Source organism: Hakea prostrata, chromosome 9 (assembly GCF_041222555.1).
Source record: "Hakea prostrata isolate BN-2017 chromosome 9, UWA_Hpros_2, whole genome shotgun sequence".
In the NCBI taxonomy this organism is placed as follows: domain Eukaryota; kingdom Viridiplantae; phylum Streptophyta; class Magnoliopsida; order Proteales; family Proteaceae; genus Hakea; species Hakea prostrata.
The window spans coordinates 13,768,002-13,778,671 of record NC_142608.1 but is presented as its reverse complement, the minus strand read 5'-3'; the positions used below and the strand labels follow the sequence as shown (position 1 = coordinate 13,778,671).

At 31.2% G+C, this 10,670-nt stretch overlaps 1 non-coding gene across 1 annotated transcript; it reads left to right on the top strand.

Moving 5' to 3' along the window:
• Window positions 1-9,620: 9,620 nt before the first annotated feature.
• Window positions 9,621-9,702, top strand: TRNAS-AGA (transfer RNA serine (anticodon AGA)). Its single transcript has one exon. It is a non-coding gene; the product is annotated as a tRNA-Ser (tRNA).
• The last annotated feature ends 968 nt before the right edge of the window (window positions 9,703-10,670 follow it).

Sequence of the window (10,670 nt, the reverse complement as noted above, 5' to 3'; positions counted from 1 at the left end):
TATTTCATATTTGTTTGTATATGCATTGAGGAAACCTTCCTATCGACCCCATTACCTATCAGTTTAAGTAAGAAAAAAGATCCTACCCAAAAAACCAAGAAAAAGAAAGAAATGCAGGCTTTGATAATTCCAGGTGCAATGTACACATTAAAAGTTATTCATTAAACATGTCAGCATTGCATGTCATTCTTTGACCACTAGAGATCCTAAAGCCAAAAAAAATTGATACCCCACCTTCCTCCCAAATTCTAACTCTGGTTAGGGTTTTGCCCTTGGAGAATTTCTCAGATGAAACTCCACTTCCTGCTTTAAGATTGATGATGACTTGAATGTAAGGGGTAGAGAATAATGCAAGGAAAAAGAACTAACAGGTTTGTTATTTAATTTTAATCTTATCTCTCTAATCTTTACTTTAATCACTAAATAATAAACTAGGCATATTTTCATATTATTGTCCTATTTCTATCGAAAATAACCCACCTTTATAGAAAGAGAAGAGAATAAATAGGAAAAAAAGATGTGAGAGAGAAGAGATGGAAGAATAAATAGGGATTTTCATTTTTTGGTAAACAGGAAAATAAATAGAGATTGAGGAGTTAGTTTTTAACTATGAATGACATTTATAACCATTATTTTACTTTTAAAAAATGTTCTCAATATTGAGGGGGGGGGAATAGTGACATTTTCACATGTAAGAAGAGAAAAAAAAACTGAATAAAATGAAGAAAATTAATATATAAAGTGAAAATTAAATGAATTATAAAAAAAATTTAAAAATTCCGCTGCCCTTGCCCCTTAGTGTGTCCGCCCCTAGAGATGGTGTTAATTGTCATGGGATCTAAGCATAATTTATTATATTAAATGAACCCAACATTAATTTATACTCTACTAAAAGGACTATACATAAAAAAAACTCTTTTGTTCTTTTTCTTTCGCATTTCTCCTTATATTTTATTGTTTAAACACAAAAACTATGAGACCCACAATGAGAAAAAATTACAAAAAATGTTGTGAGTGTTGTAAATAATATTTATTATGGATGTCCATTACCCCAAAGAGATTGTACTTTCAATTGAAGATTTCAATTATCTCAGAATGCAATATTGGTGAAGATCACAACCATCTTATTACAAAATATTGGCAGTCAATATTTTCATTTTATGCACCTTCTATCTTGGGTAGCAATCTATCATTTAATATCAAGATTATCTTATTGTGTGTGAGAATCATATATTGTATTTCTTTGTAGACTCTGATATTACCATATCAGAGAATATGCTAGTTCTATTATAAATATGTAAAGAGTAATTCAATAGAAGAGCTGAACTGATCTTGTCTTTCTTATTTGTATTCAATATCTTCTTTATTTTATAACACGTTATCAGAACGATTCTGCTCAAAGTAATTGTGAACGACTTCACTCAAAGCGTTGCGTTTTGAGAAGAAAGACAACATATTATGTATCATTGTGATTTATATTCCAAAGTGAAAAGAATGATTGATCTCCTTGCGCGTTTTTGTAAATAATGGAGTTTACCTTGTCCATCTTGAAATGTAAGTGCATCATGATAAAATGTATGTGCTTTATTAAATCTAAGAATCAAACAAATAATAAGATATTAGATTGCCTTAACAATTGGTTTTACTTATTGTATATAGTGGTTGCTAGAATTGCACCACAAATATTGTTAAATGCACCTGAAGTTGTAAGATTTGAAACTGTAAATGATTACAGTTCTGCAGATGCACTTGAAGTTGCAAGATCTAAAACTATAAATGAGTACAGTTCTGCAGATGCACTTGGAATTGCAAGATCTGAAACTGTAAATGAGCACAGTTCTGCAAATGCATTTAAAGTTGTAAGATTTGAAACTGTAAATGAATACAGTTCTGCAGATGCACATGAAGTTGCAAGATTTGAAACTGTAAATAAATACAGTTCTGCAGTTTTTGAAATTAATTCTTTTATTGAAATTATGTGGAGAAAATATTATTGATTAAAATATGCCACAAATTTTCAAACTTCAAATTTGTTGTTACAATAGCAATATTGTAAAAGGAGTTTTAAAAATACTCTGAATTATATCATGTTTATTTGTAGTTGGGTAAAATAATTGATTATTAATGAAAAGTCATGAAGCTCGTCTTATTAGTATTGCTCCATTCCCTGAAGTGAATGTATCAATTCATGATATGCTTGAAAGAAGACAAAATTATAATTATGGTCATAACTGTGGAAGATAATGAGGCAAAAGACGGAATAATTATCCTCATTATGATGGAAATAAATAAGAGAATAATAAGATTCTTAATATAACTCTTCAAGGAGTGAAGATAATAATTATCCTCATATATCTGTCGTACTCCACAATATTTAATTAAGCTTTGTCAAGCCTTAATTAAAGAAATAAAAATAATGTCGCCAAAATGTGGTATGTTAAAGCGGTTAAAGATCCAACTTCCCTAGGGGAGGTCTTTGGTTCGCACCCACTTGAAGGCGTAAATATAAAAAAAGCTCCTTGAGGATGTAAATCGTGGTGCGTGCAAGCTGGCCCGGATGAACCTTATATAAAAAAAAAAAAAGAAATAAAAATAATGTGAAGATAAATTGGATTTTCCAATATCATGATACTTGAACAATTTTTGCCTATAAAATGAATGATTTTGATGGTCTCACAGATACTACCAATCATCTAGATGATGCAAACTCCTTTGAAGATAATAGTTGAAGATTTGATTATGTTAGTCGAGTTCAAATAAAAATAAAAATAATATTATATTAGTTTGTATTTTCTCTTCAAATTTCATCTCATATGTTAGTTTATCTTAAATTTAATATTTTTCTTCTATAATTTTTTTATTGATTTTCTATATATCTTTTGATTTATTTTGTTTCATTTTGATGAAGAATGTGAATATTCTCTTATATGCTACGATGCATACTATTCTTAGGAATATATATTGGATTTTCCAATATCATGATACTTGAACAATTTTTGCCTATAAAATGGATGATTTTGATGGTCTCACAGATACTACCATCTAGATGATGCAAACTCCTTTGAAGATAATAGTTGAAGATTTGATTATGTTAGTCGAGTTCAAATAAAAATAAAATTAATATTATATTAGTTTGTATTTTCTCTTCAAATTTCATCTCATATGTTAGTTTATCTTAAATTTAATATTTTTCTTCTATAATTTTTTTATTGATTTTCTATATATCTTTTGATTTATTTTGTTTCATTTTGATGAAGAATGTGAATATTCTCTTATATGCTACGATGCATACTATTCTTAGGAATATATATATATATATATATATATATCTTATTTGATGATGCGGAAGCCAATGTTCATACGGACAGTGGCGGACCCAGGATGCAATAGTGGGGGGGGGCCGAAAAATGAAAGTCAGATAACCTTTCCTTTTGAGGTCACAACTCTAAATTATTTTATTAAATTAAAGAATAGACCACATATATTTTGTGGGGCCCACACATATTTGAAAAAATGATAAATTATTAATAATGATATTTTTTCCCGACAAAATATAGGTACAATTAAAGCAATAATATAAAAAAAAATATACACATGACTTCAATCCTAAAAAGTTAGATGCAAACCAAAATTTTCTTTGGTAAGAGATGTAAACCAAATTTTTTTTTTAGGTAAGAGATGCAAATCAATGGTAGTTAGTTACCTACTAACTATAGATAAAATCAAATTAAAAAGAATAACAAAAAATGAAAAAATAAATAAATTGAGAAAGAGAAAGAGACCTAATTGTGGAGTATATTTTTTTCCAAATTTTCTTAAGCCACGCTTATAGAAAGGGAAGAGAATAAATAGGAAAAAAAGAAGAGAGAGGAGAGAGGAGAGAGGAGAATAAATAGGGATTGAATAATTAGTTTTTAATTAGAAATAACATTTTGATTTTTAAATACCTAATAAGATTTTTTTTCAACAATTTCCTTTAACCCACATTTATAGAAACAGAAGAGAATAAATAGGAAGAAAAGATGAGAGAGAAGAGAGGAGAGAATAAATAGGGATTGATGAATTAGTTTTTTTACCAGGATTGACATTTATGCCCATCATTTTACCTTTAAAAACTGTTCACAATATTGGGGGGGGCCAAATAGTGACATTTCACATGTGGGAAGAGAAAAAACCAGAAAAATTAAAGAAATTAAGGGAATATGCATAAATTTTTTAAAAATCCGGGGGGGGCCATGGCCCCCTCCGGCCCCTTCATAGGTCCGCCCCTGCATACGGAAGCCAATGTTCATATAATAATCAATAGTACAATATTGATTGGAAGCTCCGGAAGAGCTCATCTATTATTATCTGGGAGATGAAATTGACTATAAATAATTCATTATTTTGTAGTAAGTCTCAAAGAAATTTATTTAGTTTTGAAGCTATTTGCCAAAATGATTATCAGATTGAAACTACAAATAATGATAAAAGTAAATATCTATACATCACTACATAAGTGTTAAATATTTTTCTCCCAATTTGTACTACATGAATATTCGCATAGTTGAAACACATGCTTGGGTAAATCAAGTGAACATTGATTCCGATAGTTTTATTATTTGGCATGACCGGTTGAACCATCCCTGATCAAATATGATGCTAAAATTTTTTTATATTGAAAATTCATTTGTCATCTATTGAAGAATAAGAAAATTCTTCAATTAAGTGAATTTTCTTGTATTGCTTGTTCTCAAGAAAAATTTATTATTAAATATTCACCAACTAAAGTTGAGATTGAACATTCTACGTTTTTGAAACGTATAGAGGGTGAAATATATGGGCCTATTCACCTATCATGTGGACCATTCAGATAATATATGATTTTAATAGATGCATCTATAAAAATGGTCACATGTATGTTCATTATGAACTCACAATTTGGTATTTGCGAGATTGTTTGCTCAAATAATTAGATTGAGAGTACAATTTATGGATTATAAAATGAAGACAATTTGTCTTGATAATGCTGGTAAATTTACATCTCAGGCTTTATGATTATTATATAACAGCTGAGATCACAGTTGAATAGCCTGTTGCTCATGTTTATATCCAAAATAGTTTGGTAAAGTTATTTATTAAATGTCTCAAATTAAGAGTTAAACCATTGTTTATGAGAACAAAATATCATTTATACGCATCAGGCCAAAAGATTGTCATAAATTCTCCCTATTACAATTGGCTTATGGTCAGAAGCAAAATATTTCTCATCTTAAAATTTTTAGATGTGCGCTTTATGTTCCAATTGCTCCACCACAGCACACAAAAATAAGTTCCCAAATAAAGTTGGGAATATATGTTGGATATGAATCTCCTTATAAAATTCAATATCTTGCCAATGATAGGAGATTTTTTTAAAGTAATATTTGCTGAGTATTATTTTGATGAATTAGTTTTTCCAACATGAGGGGGAGAGAATAAACAGTTGGAAAAAGAGATTGATTGTAATGCATTATCATTATCTCATTTTAGATCCTCGCACTAAACAATGTGAACTTGAAGTTCAAAGGATAATGCAATAAATACTATGAATCAACTGCCAGATTTACTGACCTGCTAAGAGTTACTAAATCTCATATTCCAACTGCAAATGCTCCACTTAGAATTGATGTCCCAGCAGGACAATTTATCAGTGCAAATGAAATTAAACCACGTTTAAAACGTGGAAGATCAATCGGTTCCAAGGATAAAATCCTAGAAAAGGAAATTATCAAATGATCAAGATGGTCATAATATGGAGATAATTGATTAGAAAGATCTTGAAGACATAACTTCTTATAAAACCCCAGAAGATGTTTAGTTATCTGAAAATAATGAAGAGATCTCGATTAGTTATGTTATTGCAGAAAAAAAATGGAACAAAAAATATAAAGTTGTCAACAACAATTTTTGCATATAATGTTGTTGAAATAATGTAACAAAACGATGATCTTGAATATAAATTTGTTGATGAATATAATGAAGAAATGATTGGCCAAAATGTACAGACGCAATTTAAGCAGTATTGGATTCGCTTGAAAAATTAAAGTTTTTAGACCTGTAGTTCAATATCTGAAGGTATAAAGCCAGTGGGGTACAAATGAGTTTTCATGCGAAAAATGAAATGAGAAAAAGAATGAAATTGTGATATATAAAGTATGAATTATGGCACAAGAATTTTCGCAGAAGCCTGGCATTGATTACATGGAAGCATGTTCTTTTGTGGTGGATGCAATCACCTTCAGATATCTTATTAATCTTGCAGTATATGAAAATTTTGACATGCGTCTATTGGATATTATTACAACTTATTTATATGGTTCACTCGAGTATGAAACTTATATGAAAATCCCTGAAGGATTCAAAATGACTTAAGCATATAAAAATTCTTAGGAAGTTTGTTCAATAAAGCTTCAGAGATGATCATGGCATATATGGTATAACCTTTTTAGTGGATATTTACTAAATGAAGAGTATAAAAATGATCCAATTTATTATTGTGCTTTTATTAAAGGATATAGATCTAATTTTAATAAGTGTATATGAAGATGACTTAAATATCATTGGAATTCCTGAAGAATTTCCAAAAGCAGTAGATTATTTGAAGAAAGTTGAAATGAAAATCTTGAAAAAACAATGTTTTGTCTTGACTTATAAATTGAGCATTTGACAAATGAAATATTCGTTCATCAATCAACTTATATATAGAATATTTTGAAACGATTTTTCATAGATAAAGTAAATCCATTAAGTACCCCAATGGTTGTGAGATCGCTCAATATAAAGAAAGATTCATTTCGACCCCAAGAAAACAATGGAGAATTTATTGGTCTTGAAGTACCATATCTTAGTGCAATTGGGACATTAATTTTCCTTGCTGATAATACACAATCGGATGTAGCATTTTCTATAAGTGTATTAGCAAGATTTATCTCTTCTCCAATACGAAGACACTGAAATGTTATAAAACATATATTTCAGTACATTTGAAGAATTATTGACATTATATTATTTTATGAATGTGGACATTAACTTACTTGTTATGTGATGCATGATATTTATCTGATCTATATAAAACTAGATCTCAAACATGCTATTTATTCACAAGTGAATGTTAGCTATTTTATATTTGGTTAAGATCAATGATACAACACATTTAGGAAGCATGCGGTCTTCTACTAAAAGAAGGATTTTCAACAATATTATATGAAGATAATGTTGCATGCATAGCTCAATTGAATAAATGATATATCAAAGAAGATAAAACGAAACATATTTCACCAAAATTCTTCTTCATTCATGGTTTTCAATGAAATTGTGAAATCAATGTTCAACAAACTCGTTCAAGTGATAATTTGACTGATTTATCTACTGAGAAGTTGCATACTTAAAATCTTGAGAAGCTGATATATGATATTGGAATGTACGTACTTAAAGATACTCAATGATGTTATCATCAGGGGGAGTAAAATACATGTTGCACTCTTTTTCCCTTAACCAATGTTTTGTCCCACCAGGTTTTCCTGGTAAGGTTTTTAATGAGGCAGCTACCAATGTGTATTATTTAAATATGTATACTCTTTTTCCTTCACTAAGATTTTTTCCCACAGGGTTTTTCTTAGTAAGGTTTTAACGAGGTACATTATCTATTGATGGACATCCAAGGGAGAGTATTATACATAATATTTATTATGGATGTCCATTACCCCAAAGAGATTGTACTTCCAATTGAAGATCTCAATTACCTCAGGATGCAATATTGGTGAAGATCACAACCATCTCATTACACAATGTTGGCAGTCAATATTTCCATTTCTATGCACCTTCTATCTTGGGTGGGAATCTATCCTTCCATATCAAGATTATCTTATTGTGTGTGAGAATTATATATTGTATTTCTTTGTAAACTCTGATATTACCATATCAGAGAAGATGCTAGTTCCATTATAAATATGTAATGAGTAACTCAATAGAAGAGCTGAACTGATCTTGTATTTCTTCTTTGTATTCAATATCTTCTTTATTTTATAACAGTGAGATCCACACTAGAATAATAATAAGAAAAATTTAGGCATGGGAGCTATTGTGGGTCTCTTTGTCTCTCATGGCTTTCTTCTTTTTGTGGTCAAAAAATGCTCCCCTGATAAGTATGTGATACGGGAAAATTATGATGAAATCGGGTCCACCCTTGGTTCAACCCTTGATCTCGGTTGGGAATGACCCGACCGTTTAAGGTTCGAATGAACCGGATTTAAGGGTAGCGTGCTAAGGAAGAAACCTTGCACGTCCAGAAGACAAGCACGCACCCAGGAAACTCGGAGTATCTAATCCACCTAGGGGCGGTTATTAATTCTCGCTGAAGCGGATGATCGTGCAGGTTGGAGTAACTATCACGCCCGTAGCAAAGGATCATGTGATTAAAGGAAGTCATCCATTACCCCAGGATCAGGTCTAACTGTAAATATCCGACGGCTACCAAGAGAAGGCTTGACCGAGTTCAATGGACGATATTAGAAGGTAAAAACTATATAAGTCCCAACCTACGTACAAAGAAAGTAATTGAATCGTATTCCCATTATTCGTATTCAAACATTTGCTTTGCAATTAGCCAGAGCCTTTGTGATCAGTTCCTTAACTGACTTAGCCTTCGTAGGTGGTCTCTCGATCCTTGCGGTCGGGCCACATCTGACGATTGTTTTGCAGCTCATTCATCAGTGATCTAAGGGCTTAGCAAATTTGAGACATATCAATATGTGATTCAGACTTGTTCACAACTAGAGCACCATCAAAATTCACATCCATTTAGCCTCTAAAAAGATTTAAATAGTTTCCTAATAACTATTTGGACAAAGAATCATATGCAATTTTTTTTTATTATGCACCATCAATAGCTTGTGTTTTTTTTTAATCAAAGAAGAAAACTTAATATTAAAGGTTAAGTCTGAAAACACTTACAAGGACTACATATAATGTTATTACAGTAATCCTCTTGACTAACTGCTATGTTAGCATAATGTCTTGGATAATATTCAAAACGCATCTGGAGTGAACTATTTGGGAAAATATCAAATTTAACTGTTTTTGAGGTTTTAGCCAAATCCAAAAGACTTGTTAATTCTGCCAGGGGCCACGTTAGTTTTGTTGGCTTAGGTAATAGATGAGCGATTTTTGGATTGTTTGTCCATATTTCATCTATACTTAGCCCATATTGTGAAGCTGTTGACATTCCTATTTGAAGTCCATCAAGCATAGCCTCCACCACACCTTTTGCCTTCCGGTTTCCAAAATTGACATATTGTATATGTTTGTCTTTGGATATTCCCACGCTCCATCCTACAAGCCCTAGTTGTTGATTAGGAACCCCTGCACACATCAAGATACACTTATTAGTTGTTATTATATTGTTGCACAGATTCTCTTCTAATTATAACTATTCCCATAGTTGTTGTGACTGTAAATCAATAGCTTGTGTTGAACGTAAGAAAGATGGGAAGATGACACCTCGACAAAGATTGATGACGACAGATTGACCTGAACGTTGGCTGATGTTGATGCTAAAAACTTTTTTTATTAAATATAAATCCTTTAATTTTTCATAAATGGTGGACGTGCCGGAGTGGTTATCGGGCATGACTAGAAATCATGTGGGCTCTGCCCGCGCAGGTTCGAATCCTGCCGTTCACGTTTTTTGCATTTTCACCTTTTTCCAGTTTATTTTTCTTTTTATTGGCGCGCTAGCCAACAAAATTTGCGTTGAGGCATTGGCTATAGCTACCATGGTTTGGATACTGATTGAGGCTTAAATGGTCTTTTCCATTATGAAGATAAAAGATATTTCATATTTGTTTGTATATGTATTGAGGAACCTTCCTATCGACCCCATTACCTATCAATTTAAGTAAAAAAAAAGATCCTATCGAAAAAACCAAGAAAAAAAGAAAGGGATGCAGGCTTTGAAAGTTCCAGGTACAATGTACACTTTAAAAGTTATTCATTAAACATGTCAGCATCGCATGTCATTCTTGACCACTAGAGATCCTAAAGCCAAAAAATAATTGATACCCCACCTTCCTCCCAAGTTCTAACTCTGTTTAGGGTTTTGCCCTTGAGAACCTCTCAAATGAAACTCCACTTCCTGCTTTAAAATTGATGATGACTTCAATGTAAGGGGTTGAGACTAATGCAAGGAAAAAAAACTAGCAAGTTTTGTTATTTAATTTTAATCTTATCTCTCTAATCTTTACCTTAATTACTAAATAATAAACTAGGCATATTTTCATTATTGTCCTATTTCTACCGAAAATAAATTCCAAAGTGGTAGGATTGAGCTAAGTCAAGTCGGGCTAGCCCTAGTCTACAATTTTGACTTGGCTACTACTACCTACCTTTAGTGTCAAATTTTGAGTTCAAATCGTATTTAGACTCTTGGCAAGCTATGATATATTTGAGCCACTAAGACTAAACTTACACTCTAATCAATTAACTATATCCATTTTTTAAACGAATGAGGTTTTCTTAAGTTACGATGAATAGATAGAGTTATACACCGAATCGTATCTTGGAAAAGAAAATTTATGAGCCCTAAGATCTAGTGTCAAAGGGAATCTTTTATGTCGTTTTCATCAAGAGGAATTATTGTCAAGTTATCTCTT